The 14,458-nt window shown below is 37.7% G+C and overlaps 1 protein-coding gene and 1 non-coding gene across 7 annotated transcripts in view; both read left to right on the top strand.

The window, feature by feature from the left end:
• Nucleotides 1–14,458, top strand: part of MRTFA (myocardin related transcription factor A) — a 307,327-nt gene that overhangs the window by 210,084 nt on the left and 82,785 nt on the right. The gene's annotated exons all lie outside the window — the stretch shown is intronic.
• On the top strand, nt 11,443–11,545 carry LOC111765189 (U6 spliceosomal RNA). The gene has a single exon (XR_002797593.2). It is a non-coding gene; the product is annotated as a U6 spliceosomal RNA (small nuclear RNA).

Below are 14,458 nucleotides of genomic sequence, written 5' to 3'. Positions count from 1 at the left end.
ATGTTAGGAGTTTGGACTTTATCCTTAAAACAATGGAAAATCATTGAAGAGCTTTAAGTAGAGGGATTCATTAGGTTTACATTTTAGAACGATTACTCTGATTTGAGTGTAGAGGCCAAAGAAGAGACAATTGCAAAAGTCTAGGTGATCATGAAAAAATGGTTAGATTGAAAAGATATTTGCTAATCTATTCATTCAATGAATATTTTTATTTGAATGTTTACTATGTGCCTGGTATACATCTTGGTGCTTAAGATAGCTCTCTCAGAAAACTTAGGTTCTATTGGTGGGCAGGAAGTCAGTGACAATTATCAAATATATACTATATTAGGAATAATACAGTCTGTTAAGAAAAAGAAAGCAAGAAAAAGGGGATAAATGTTAAGAATCTTAGCTAATTTAGAAAGGGTGATCAGGGAAACCCGTTTTGAGAAGGTGGCATTTGAGCAGAAACCTGAATGACATGAATGAGTGAGCCATGCTAAATTCTAGGGGGAAAGCTTTCCAGGTGGAGGTGGGAGCAAGATTAGCCTATTCAAGGATTGGTAATGCTGGAGTAATATGAGGAAAGGATGTGCCACAAATACAGAAATCAAGTCCATCTTGTTCACCTATAATTGTCTTGAACAGTTCTATTCTTGAGTAGATGCCTAGTGAAAACTTTTGGATAGCTGAATGGGTGGGCAGATGGATGGATGGAATTCCAAATGAATGAAGATACTAATGATTCATTCTCCCAAATAAGCCTGGAATCTAGGAAGAGAGGGAGAGAATGGAAAGATTATGTGGAGAAAATTATGGATAAACTTTGTCTTTTTTATTTGTACGAGATTAAAATGATGAACTCTGGAGCTAGACTGCTACGTCCACATCCTAACTTTGCCATCTGCTAGATGTGTGACCTTAAGCTAGTTCTTCTCTGCACCTCAGTTTCTTTGTCTGAAGAAATAGTACCTAACTCATAGGGTTATTGCACAGTCTTTCAACATTGGCACTGCTGACATTTTTAAAAATTGTTTTTTATTTTTTAGATTTGAATTTATTTTTCAACTTTTTTAACCTAATAATCAAATTCATTCATATATACTAGAGAAAAATATAAAAGATGAAAAAAAGTTTCAAAAGAAAATACAAAATCCATTGTTATTCTACCACCAATTTCTGACCAATATTGGCATATTTCCTCCCTATAGTTTCATTTTCTTGTATAAAGACAATGAGAAACATGCCATAGATATAATTTTGTTTGCTGTTTTTCCCCACTTAAAGCATTTTTTCCCATGGTTTAATGTTGTGAAAATTTTGAGAATTAATGTATCCTCTGTTTCAGTGTATGGATGTACCACAATTATTGTGACCAATTGCCTAAGGTTGGATATTTAGGGTCTTTCAGATATTTTGCTATAAATAAATACTACAGTGACTATCCTTGTTTATATTAATATATAGTTTTATCAAACTAAAATATACCTGAATATTTTGAAGGTTTTAACATTAAAATAATGAAAAGGAATAATAGATTTAATTACATAAACTTGAATACTCTACACATTAAAAAACAAGCAAAAAAAAAAAAATCCCATAAAAATAAATAGCACAACAAGCTGGGAGGAGTGCAGTTTCTTAAAACACTTTTGATTTTTTGAGCTGGTTAATTCTTTATTGTGAAGGGCCTCTCCTGTGCATTATACAGTGTTTAGAGTATCCCTAACTTCTAATCATTAGGTGGCAGTAGCAACAACAAGCAAAATTATCTTCAGATATTGCCAGATGTTCTCTGGAGGATCAAAATTGCCTGGATTGCGAACCACTGAGTTTCTCTGAGGATTAAGGTATTCAATAATTGTAAAGCACATAAAACAATACCAGACACTTATATTGCTGTTATTAAGGTTAGCATAGTTGGCTTCTAGGGAAAAGTAAGTGTTTTTCCTAACAGCCACTGAAGACAAATTTAATCTCCCATTTGATTAAGTAAATAACAGAAACATAAAAATAAACCACAGGTGCTGATGGAGTGTGAAAGAATTGGATTATTTATTCCTAATAAGATTTATTTAGGAAGTGCATGTGGCTCAAGCATTTGAGCACCCATCAACCACGTTGAGAGGTCCTTGGTTCGGTTCCAGTACTTCCTAAAGAAGTCAGTGAGCTGGCGTAACAGGCAGGTGCAGCTGACGTAACAAGATGATGCAACAAGAGACACAAGAAGAAAAACATAATGAGAGACCCAACAAAGCAGGGAGTGGAGGTGACTCAAGTGATTAGGTGCCTCCCTCCCACATCAGAGGTCCTGGGTTTGGTTTCTGGTGCCTTCTAAAGAAATGAGAAAGACAGACACAGCAAGTGCAAACAACAAGGGGGTTGAGAGAAATAAACAAAACTTAAATTTTGACTTTCTACTTCTAATGTCATTTCTAATCTCTTTCACTCATCTGGATACCTCTGACCTTGCTTTTATTTTTAAAAAGATTTATTATTTATTTACTTCTCTCCCCTTCTCCTCACCCCCACTCCCCCAGTTGTCTGCTTTCTGTGTCCATTCGCTATATGTTCTTCTGTGTCCACTTGGATTCTTGTCAGTGGCACTGAGAATGTGTCTCTTTTTGTTGTGTCATTTTTGCTGTGTCAGCTCTCTGTGTGTGCGGCGCCACTCCTGGTCAGGCTGCACTGTTTTCGCACAGGGGACTCTCCATACAGGGTGCACTTCTTGTGTGTGGGGACACCCCTATGTGGCATGGCACTCCTTGTACACATCAGCTCTGCATGTGGGCCAGCTCACCACACAGGTCAGGAGGCCCTGGGTTTGAACCCTGGACCTCCCTTGCAGTAGGTGGTTGCTCTATCCGTTGAGCCAAATCTGCTTCCCTGACCTTACTTTTATTTATTTATTTATTTATTTGGTTTTTTTATTTTTTAATAAAACTTTTAAAATTAAGTAAATCACCTGACCTTACTTTCAAATATAAAGAGGTCTCTGAATTGAAAGGTCTCTTTTTCCCCCCTCCTTTAAATAAGGTGAAGCAACATTAGTAATATATTCTTTCTACAGTAACTAGGATTTGTGTGTATAAGAAAAAAGTAATAATTTTGGTGTCTAAGATTATAGTATAGTAATTTTCCACAAACTGCTAATGGAGAGTGTGATTTTTCCTAGTCAGAACTTAACATAATAAGCACAATCAGTACTTATTATATTTAGCCATTGTAGAATTAAAATAACAATATGTTCAACAATATTTCATATTTTATGGAGTATATTTTTATCATGTATCACTTGTGCTTTCTGGTAGCTAGGGCATTGGGTTAGCTGTTTGCTAATGGTATTTAAGCTGCTCTGGGGCCTAACTCTTAATTCTTAGGCTGTGAAGGTGGTAGTAAATGGAGGCCATTAGTTTTAGAGCTATGCTATAGATCAGGGGTTCCTAACCAGTAGTCGACTGAACTTGAATGGAAAAAAAATCAGCTTATTATCTTTATTTTCTCTGACCTCTAACTGAAATCTAGCATTTCCTTCACTTATGAATATATGCAATAAATAAATTACAGTAGTAGTCATTTCACCTGACTGGCAGAGGGTTCTGTGGAACAGAAAAGGTTAAGAAAAGAACCCCTTTTATAGATGTTCAAAAAACGTCAGCTGACAAATGCAGCAACCAGAATGAGATAATTGAGTAGTTGTGTCATGATTCATCAGTGTGATTATTAGTATAATTATTATTAGTCTTTATACATAAATCTGCCTATATACATTATTTAATGGAGCTTCATAAATTTGAAAATTTACATCCTTATTTTTTAAATTCAAACTTTTTCTCCTATCTTGCTTAGCCCCCCCTCCTTCTTTTTTTTATTCCCCTCAATGTCTTTACCCTAATACCTGTAAGCAGGCCTAGTGTGTGTTCTTTCATATTTTTCTCGGCAGTTACATAATCCTATGCAAATTTATATGCACATACAAATACACTCACAGGGTACTTTTCCCTTTCCATTTTTGCTATTGTTTTTAAATGGGATCATGTTACTTACTTTTTTGCCTTTTGCTTTTTTTGCTCAGCAGTACTTAATGGAATCCCTCCATGTGATCTGATATAATTCAAATTATTTTTTTTTGTCTTTATTTTTTTAATATTACATTCAAAATATATGAGGTCCCCATATACCCCCACCCTCCTCACCCCACTCCTCCTCCCATAGCAACAATCTCCTCCATCATCATAAGACATTCATTGCATTTGGTGAATACATCTCTGAGCACCGCTGCACCTCATGGTCAGTGGTCCACATTATAGCCCACACTCTCCCACTTTCCATCCAGTGGGCCATTCAAGGACATACAATGTCCGGTAACTGTCCCTGCAGTATCACCCAGGACAACTCCAACTCCCGAAAACGCCGCCACATCTCATCTCTTCCTCCTGTTCCCTGCACCCAGCAGCCACCATGGCCACTTTCTCCACACCAATGCCACTTTTTCTTCCATTACTAATCACAATAGTTCATGAATAGAATATCAGTAAGTCCACTCTAATCCATATTCTCTTCCTCCATCCTGTGGACCTTGGAATGGTTGTGTCCACTCCACGTCTATATCAAGAGGGGGCTTAGATTCCACATGGATGCTGGATGCAATCCTCCTGCTTTCAGTTGTAGGCACTCTTGGCTCCATGGTGTGGTGGTTGACCTTCTTCAACTCCATGTTAGCTGAGTGGGATAAGTCCAATAAACCAGAATGTAGGAACTGAAGTCTGTTGAGGCTTAGGGCTTGGCTATCATGTGGTCAGTCCAGAGATTCAGATCCCTTGGGTATATATTTAACCCCAGCACCAACTACAGTTCTGGTAAAAGTAACAGGAGAGTCTTGTGAAAAAAGATCACATCTGAGTCCAGCTCCATCACACAGGAACACAAACTCCAAAGAAGGGCCAACTGACATGGCACTGACCTCCATCTGCCATGACCATAGAATCTGTGGGTCTCTGTAGCCCTCAGAAGAACCAATACCTGGGGTTGTATCTACTTTATCTGTCTCTGGGACTCTGCTGAGGTGTGCATAAGGGCAACCCCTCTGATAACCTCCCGGCTCTTTTTGGAGACTCATAGCCATATAAACTCATTTGTGCTTTCCATTTCCCCCTTGATTCAGGTCAAAAAGCATTTTTAACTCCTGGTATTATATGTAGATAGAGATATTCTGCTGGTCCGAGTTGACCCTTGTATTCAAGGTCATTTTCTAGTTACATCATCAGCTGGTACTTGGTAGTAATCCCTTGGCGCCAGGGAGGCTCATCCCCGGGAGTCATGTCCCATGCTGGAGGGAAGGCAACTCATTTACATGCTGAGTTTGGCTTCGAGACTGGCCGCATTTGAGCAACACGGAGGCCCTCAGGAGGTAACTTTTAGGCACCCTGCAGCTCTAGGCCTTGTTCTTACTTCAGGTGTACAGGCTCACAAGCATAGTCATTAGTATCAAGGGCTCATTGTTGGGCCTTCATTCTTTTTTGGTCTTTGCCGTTGCACTTGGGGGATTGTTGCTGTTCCTTTAGGGACTGTGATAGAGCTCCCCTGGCTAGGAACTCAGCACTCCCTCAGTTGTTGTTTTTAATTGTACCCACTATGAAAATATCCAAACATTTTTATGTACCCCAGATATATATGCTGTAGAACTATCTGCCAACCACGTGTCCCTTGTCAATAACATCCCACACCAGTATTCCTCCGCTGCCATTGTTGAACCTCTCTGTCGTCCAAAACTTCCTGAAAAGTGAAGCCCAATATATTGCCACATTCCCTTAATAGTAAAATGGAATATAGCGATGAATTTAAAGGTTAGATATAGAATACATATTAATTTGGAAAAATTACGGTAAAAATAAATTGGGGCATCAAAAAATTTAAAAATACAAAAGCTTTGTTTTTGATGTTTTTTTTTTGTTTTGTTTTGTTTTGTTTTTTTTTTAAAGATTTATTTATTTAATTTCCCCCCCTCCCCTGGTTGTCTGTTCTTGGTGTCTATTTGCTGCGTCTTGTTTCTTTGTCCACTTCTGTTGTCGTCAGCGGCACGGGAAGTGTGGGCGGTGCCATTCCTGGGCAGGCTGCTCTTTCTTTTCACGCTGGGCGGCTTTCCTCACAGGCTCACTCCTTGCGCGTGGGGCTCCCCCACGCGGGGGACACCCTTGCGTGGCATGGCACTCCTTGCGCGCATCAGCACTGCGCATGGCCAGCTCCACACGGGTCAAGGAGGCCCGGGGTTTGAACCGCGGACCTCCCATATGGTAGACGGACGCCCTAACCACTGGGCCAAAGTCCGTTTCCCTGTTTTTGATGTTTTGCCTTCCATCACTGCAATAAGTTTTGCCCTGTATGCAAATTGGCAAGACAACTACTTCTGTCTTGTCCTCAGTGTCTATGTCCTATCTTTTTCTTTTCTTTTTTCTAATTATTAAACTTATCTTCACAAGAGTTTTAGATCACAGTAATTCATCTATATAATATACAATACTCCCACATATCTAACATAAAACCTTTTCCCTTCCACAGCAATAATTTTTTTACATATTCATACTATATTTACTGAAACTGATGTACAGATATTGAGACAATAGCTTTCAAACAAGGTAACATTTGTTTACATTGTGGTTTATGTTTTAGACTATACAATTTTCTAAATTTTTAGTTATCTTATGTTTTACATTATGATTTACATTTTAGCCTGTCAGCCCCTATATATTTTTGGTGTAATTTTACATGTCTTATATCCATCCTTGCATACTCTTGTGAAACACTTCTTTTGCCCACACAGTTACATTGGTTCCATCTATTCAATACCTCTTTCCCCCTCCCTTTAGGGCCCACAGTGACAGTGAATCTTCATTGCTTGAAGGGCCATGTTCAGAGATACTTGCAACAGTGTTGAGGGCTTGACATGCTCAACTGCCCTAATGCACTGGGAGCCACCATTTCTCTTGAGAGATACAGTTCCCTCTATTTGATGGCATCAGTCCTCCCCAGGATGTGGGTATACCTTCACTCTCATTATATGGGTCTCTATTCAATGATATAACCCACTATGGCAAAACGAACATTCACATATTCCCTAGGAACCTGTCCTGTGTCAGATTATCCCCTTTAAGCATCTTAAACAGGTAACTTTCCTTATTATATTTTCGAAAAGGTTTTCTCAGCATTATACTCTGAACCAAATACCTGACAATCTTCTATGTTCGAATGTTGCCCCACCCTCCCCCCAATCTCTTGGGCAATATTACACATCGCATCCCTAGCCCCCCTGAAGTCTGCAAAGCCCCACCCAAAGTAACCCTGTGCCCCCATTTTATCCCTTCCTTGTACAAATACTTACCTCCAACTTATCATAGATTTCACCCATGTAGGTGTCAGCTTACATCCTTCCTCTACCCCCCAATTTCCTGTAAGCCTATCATCCAGTCTCTAGCTCTCTGAGGCAGCTTGGTTTACTTATTTCATATCATTGAGGTCATGTAGTATTTGTCCTGCAATGCCTAGGTTGCTTCACTCAACATAAGGTTCTCAAGATTCATCCATGTTATCACGTGTGTTTGTAGTGTATTTGTTCTTAAAGCCGAGTAGTATTCCATTGTATGTATATACCATATTTTATTTATCCATTCATCTTTTGATGGGCATTTGGGTTGATTCCAACTTTTGGCGATAGTGAACGATGCTGCTGTTAACATTGGTGTGTATATATCGGTTGTGTCCTTGTTTTCAGTTCTATTGGGTATATACCCAGCAGTGGAATATCTGGGTCATATGGCAAATCTATGGCTAGTTTTTTGAGAAACCGCCGAACTGTCCTCCAGAATGGTTGGATCCATCTGCATTCCCACCAGCAGTGGATTAGTGTTCCCATTCCTCCACATCCTCTCCAGCATTTGTAGTCTTATGTTTTTTTCATAGCTACCAATCTTATGGGAGTAAGATGGTATCTCATTGTAGTTTTGATTTGCATTTCCCTGATAGCTAGAGATTTGGAGCATTTTTTCATGTGCTTTTTAGCCATTTGTATTTCTTCTTTGGAGAAGTGTCTCTTTAAATCTTTTTCCCATTTTTTAATTGGGTTGTTTATCTCTTTTTTTCCCCCAAGATATAGGAGTTCTTTATATATGCAGGTTATAAGTTTCCTATCCAATATATGGTTACCAAATATTTTCTCCCATTGTGTAGGCTCTCTTTTCACTTTCTTGACAAACTCCTTTGAGGTGCAGAAGGCTTTAATTTTGAGGAGGTCCCATTTATCTATTTGTTCTTTTCTGCTCATGCTTTTGGTGTGAAGTTCATGAAGCCATTTCCTATTAAAGGTCTTGTAGATGCTTCCCTTCCCTGCTGTCCAAAGTCTTTATGGTCTTGGCTCTTATATTTAGGTCTTTGATCCATCTTGAGTTGATTTTTGTATAAGGTGTGAGATGGTAATCCTCTTTCACTCTTTTACATATGGATATCCAGTTCTCCAGGCACTATTTAGATTATTCTTATTAGTAGCCTATATGTAACTAATATATATATTCAGCCATCCCCCTATTAGCAGACATTCATTTTATTTGTTTTGTTTCATTTTTTGCCATTATGATAAATATGGCAATAAACATCTTTTTTTACTTGTTTTTAGGTATTGTGTTATTTCTTGGGAATATAACTCCAGGAATGGAACCGATGGGTTAAAGTGTATATGTATTTTTAAGTTCAGTTGCTGCCAAATTGTCTTTTTTTTTTTTTAGTTAGAGAAGTAATAGGGTTACAGGACAATCATTTACAAAGTACAGAATTCTCTCACACATACCATTTTCCCTGTTGTTTTGCATTAGTGTGGTGCCTTTGTTTATAATTATTATACTATTAACTTTATATATAGTAGATGATTTACGTTAGGGTTCACTGTTGTACAGATATATGGTTTTTAAAAACTTTATTCTGGTAGCATATATGCAATTTAAAACTTTCTATTTTAAGCATATCCTAATATGCAGTTCAGTGATGTGAATTACATTCACACATGCTGCTATCACCACCATCCATCACCAAAACTTTTCCACCACCCCAAATAGAAACTCTGTATAAATTCAGCTTTGACTGTAACACTTCACATTTCCCCGGCAGTATATCAAAGTACCACTTTCTCCACCCTTCTGCTCAATAGAGGTATTGTTATAAGCTCTTCTTTTAAAGTTTTGGCGTGAGTCTAATGAGTGTGAATTGATAGCTCACTGTTACTTTAATGTCCCTCCATTCAGGTTTTAATTAGGATTCTTAACAGGTGGGTCAGAATGAGCTAATATGAAAGTCCAACCTCTTTGGGTACTGCAGCCATATTTCCTTGAAATGCTAGTGAGACGTGGCTTGTAAGACATTAAGGGACAAATACAATAGTTCCTTGGCAATAAAAAGTTGAGCTTTGTGATCCTAAGACATTAATGTGAATGTATTGCATAAAACTGAGTTATACTGGCAAAAACCTTCTTCCCTAGACTTCTTGGCAAAGTACCTTGCTGCAGAGATCATTTTTCTGGGGAAGTTTTATCACAGTAGTAAGCAGATCACATCCAAGAAAGGAATTATGTTGTATATACCATATGTTATTGAAGACTTGCTACCATAATACTACATTATTGTAATAACATAATTTATATTATATAATATTTCTTAACTATAATTTATTGTAATTTTAACAGTAATAATAGCTACAATGTATTAACTGTCTCCCTAGTATTAGAACCTTTAAATAGTTATCTCATTTAACTCCAATAGCAGTCCTTTGGGTTAAGTAAAATTTTGCTCCGGGAGCAACTAAAACCCAGTTGTTAAGTGCTGGAGTTAAGGCACAAACCTTTGACTATGAAACCATACAGTCTCTTGATTAGATGTAGTATGAAAGAGCATGGATAAGACTCACAGATAATTTTTTAAACTTGATTTTGACGTAAATGTAGGCCATCACAGTCTAGGCCTTATCAATTCCTTTGGCAGAGTTTGGTGTCTTACCATTTCCTTTTGTCTAGGATGTGGCAATGATGATAAATAACATTACTAAGGGTTCAGTATTTAGTGATTGTCTTCTGTTTCAAAGACAGTGGACTAGTTCTGTGAGAATCTAATAATGTTTATTGCGTATCTATTGAGTAGGACCCTGTCTAGATGATGTAACAAAAAAGAAACAAGATGCTAATCTTTTCTTGAAAGAGTTTATCGTTAGTTGGAGATAGCCATAGTTGTGCTACAAAATGAACGGAAGTTTTATGCTGAAAGCACAGCAGGTAGAACAACCAGAGTTGTTTTGTTTTTAAGAGTCATTAGGGGAGGTTCTTGAACTAGGTAAGTTTCAAACCAGGTTTTCAAGATGATGAAATGAATAGGTGGTAAGACTGTTTCCTAAAAGATATACTCAGAGTGTATTCCAATTTGGAATGTTTACATAATTTTAAGAAGAGTGTCCTTTTTCACATATCTTGCCTTGAGACTCATAGGTTGAGAATTCTGTTTGACCAAATCCTTTTCTAGGTTCTCACTTACTTAAGTGACTACTTTGCTCTGTCTCCCCTTGTTGTTTTGATCACTTGAATCTGTAGGGATAAAGTGTAAATATAAGATTTGGATTAAGCAAAATAACTTTCAGTTCTCTCTTGCTTTTCATAAAAATATAAGGGTGGGAGGAATTATAAATTGTTCTTCACCATTTACCTACTTTTATTAATGAGGAAAGTTAGGAAATACCAGAAAGACTGATATATTGATAGTTTGCAACCAGCCATGGCTTGCATTCTTACTATATTGAGACTTTGAGAGTTCTGAAATTTGAGAACTCAAGGTTAATTTCTTCAGCTATAAAGCAAGTGGCCAAGTTTTGAATTTTAAAAACCAATTTACAATTATAAAAGTAACATACTTGTTTTCTTAAAATAGTAAACCTTGGGAGTAGATGTGGCTCAAGCAGTTGCGCTCCTGCCTCCCACATGGGGGGAGGTCCCGGGTTCAGTTCCTGGTACCTCCTAAAAAAAAAACCAAAAACTAACAAGCAAAACAAATGAAAAAACCAACTCAGGGAATCTGATGTGGCTCAGTGGTTTGAGTGCCAGTTTCCTACGTATGAGGTCCTGGGTTCAATCCCCAGCTGCTGGTATCTCAAAAAAAAAAGGAAACCTTTACAGAGAAAGCCCATCACCCCAATTTTGAACTTTTTAAAATGTCACCATTTACATTGAAAGCTGTGAAATGATTTATTTTCATCTAAATTTAACTGAATCTTTTCAGTTGGACCATATAGCTTTAGATAATCAATTTAAAGCATCCTGGGAAATGCTAATGCTTTCTTTGTAGTCTAGTATTTTTAAAAAATTTTCTTTATTGGAGTGGAATATTGATAAAAGATTTTGTTGTTGTTCAATGGTACCAAAATCTCAGATTCTTTGCTTGCTTCAGCAGCACATACACTAAAATTGGAATGATACAGAGAAGATTAGCGTGGCCCCTGTGCAAGGATGACATGCAAATTCATGAAGCATTCCATATTTAAAAAAAAAATCAGATTCATGTGCAATAAAGGGCACTGTACTCTTAAAATTATGAAATATTCCAAGTGGAATTGACTCTCTGAGTATAAAACCTATTGGGGAGCTCAGTAAACTCACTCTTTAAGGCTTATAAGTTCTTTCACATTCCTAAATTGCAGGTACTGTCTAGTTAAATGGCTCTCCCATTTTTACTCTCCTCAGATTGGAGCTTGTATGTATCTGTGTAAATAGTGACTTGATGTCTGTGGAGCAAAACATATAATAACCATGAAGAATTATGGGGCATCCTGATTTCTAGAGACAATGTATGGATTTGCAGAAGAATTAACAGGCTGTGCCCTTGCTTCAAAGAGTTAAATGAAGGGAGATGAATGGTTTTGTGATGGAGGCGTTCTGGTACCTTTCGACTTTGAAAGTTGCAAAGAATAACAATTCAAGAATTAAAGATAATGAAGTAATGAAAGCCATCCTGCAAAAAATATAGTTGACATCATCTGATAGTTTTGCCCTGGACTGCGCAGTTCTAATTTTGTTGACAATTTATAATGTGGAAAGCGTGTTCGGCCTGTTTGAGATCTGACCCAACAAAAATGAACAAATGGTAGAACATTTTGGAGCTATCACAAAAAAACTTATGGTAAAGCAGAATTGAACAGATTCTAGCCTTGTTAGCTCAGCTCTCCTGCTCCTGAAGTGAAGAACCTGCCTTTGTGGTTTCTTTGGGCTCTTCTTGCTAATTAACAGTACAACTTGGAGGTCTTTAGCAAGCAGAATGGAGCAGAGCAGGGATGCTCAAATTGTTCAGAAGCTTTACCAGCTGCTGGCCTCCCTGTGCATTGAGGAAGGTGTGTGGGAGGTGAGGAGTAGTGGAGAAGGGTGGCACAAGTTGTCCTTTGTGGTACTGGAAAACAAAAAAGATCTGAGTTTCCCTGGAAGCATGATAATTAATCCAAAGAGGACCAGTTTTGTAAAGGAGATCATAAACCACCAATTAGAAAAAGTAATATGAAAGTATGGTATGCTTTGTTTTCTGGCCTAGGCTTTTACTTTACTGTATTAAAAAAATTATAGACTGTATTTGAAAATCCTGTCCAGTTTCTCCTCTGCTTCTTAAATTTTTCTATTTGAGCTGAAGCGTAAACACACCTGTGTGCAAAGGGGAATTTTTGTGGGGGAGTTTGAATAAAATCAATTTGGCCTTTAAGGTCACAGAGAAGACATTTTGCGTCTTTTATTCTGGCTTCAAAATCTTTGAAAGACAGCTGTAAGAAATATGCATTTAAAAGGAGTTAAAACATTTTGAGTATTTGATTATAGGGAGGCACAGTCTTTTCAGTGTTTGCTTGAGGAACATACTGGTTACTGTGCTTCTTTTCTCCTGGAAGGCATGATTACTCAAAGGCACAGCCAGTTAGAAAACTGTCCTTCCATCTTGGTTTTTCTGTTTCAAAGATTCTGTTGGAGTAAATGGTTGGTCCACAGTGTTCTGCTCCACAGTTTGTGTTCAGACTACTTTTCAGTACTTTGTGTTGTCATTGCTCTTTAAATGTCTTGGTGTTAGTCAGAGTCAGAACAAGGAATCCTGGGAGAGACTGGCTCCCTATTTTGGGTGATGGTTTTTATTTAATTTATTAGGTCATGTGATATAGGCAGTTGCTAACAGTTTGAGAAATCCTAATGGAATGTTATATTAGTTCCAAGCATGACAATTTTTCAGGAAAACTGTTGTGATCTCATTAAAGTGTGAATTTAGAAATGTTAAACAGATCCTTTTTTTCCTTGCTTCCCCTATTTTCTATCTGTGAATATTTTTTCTGTGTAGCGAGAGATATCATGGGCTGTCATGAAGGTGGAAAATTAATGTTAAACAATAATAAAACAATTTGCTGAGCTTTTTTTTTTATTTACCTGACACACTGATTACCATGCTTAGCAAATATATCCTACAACTATATGAATCTGATGATGTTATCCCCATTTTTTATTTGAGGAAATGAAGGCTCAGAGAGGTTAAGGGACTGGCCCAAAGCCAAACTGGTAGTAGGTGGTAGAGCCAGAATTTGAACAAAGGTCTGCTGATTCCCAAGTGTGGAGCTCTCAGCCACTATAGCACTCTGTCTCTTGTCCTGCTTCTGAGGGGTGGAAGATTTTAATAAGTCTTGGGCAGAAGAAAAACTGATCTGGTTCTCTTGGTTGCTTTGGTTGTTCATTTATTTACTGTCTTGTCTCCCTTCTCCCCCAGCCTCAGCTAGAATGTAAGTTCTGTGGCAAGACCATTGTCTGCCCTATGTATTGCTGTTTTTCCAGCTCTTAGAATATGCATAACATAATAAATATTGAGTGAACAAGTGTCTACAAATAACCATGGAAAATGGAACTGACATTTCTGTTTGAAAATTTTTTTTTAAATGGTGTATTTTGTAAATATAAGCCATTGTTGGCTTATACTTACCAGGTTTATTAATGGCATATATAGACTATTGGATAAGAATAAAACATTTACTGACCCATATGATTCTGGAGATTATCAGCAAGTCTAAATGCTCATCATCCCCCTCCTCACCAGCTTCCCTGTGCCAGTCTTGTTACTCTTCATTTCCACACTGCTTTCAAAATGACTTTTCTCTATTTCTCTATCACTGTCCTCCCCTTTGCTTTCATAAATTCCTCTCCTTTTGGTTCCTATCTTTTTTAGTTTGCCTTTTTAAAAATCATTTAGGACTCAACTCAGATGTCATCTTCTCCTGATGTCCCTTCTTTTCCTACTTCTGCAAAGCCATTAGGTACCCCTCTTCTCCGTTCCTGTTGGAGCACTTTTCATAATTTGGTAGAAGTCTGTCTCTCTATATTTGAATAGCCTGTGGAGGTGTGACCATAGTGCCTAGCACATGGCAGGCAGCTAGTAAATATTGAAA

This window comes from Dasypus novemcinctus, chromosome 12 (assembly GCF_030445035.2).
Source record: "Dasypus novemcinctus isolate mDasNov1 chromosome 12, mDasNov1.1.hap2, whole genome shotgun sequence".
NCBI classification, from domain to species: Eukaryota; Metazoa; Chordata; class Mammalia; order Cingulata; family Dasypodidae; genus Dasypus; species Dasypus novemcinctus.
This window is presented reverse-complemented; position numbering and strand designations above follow the sequence as displayed.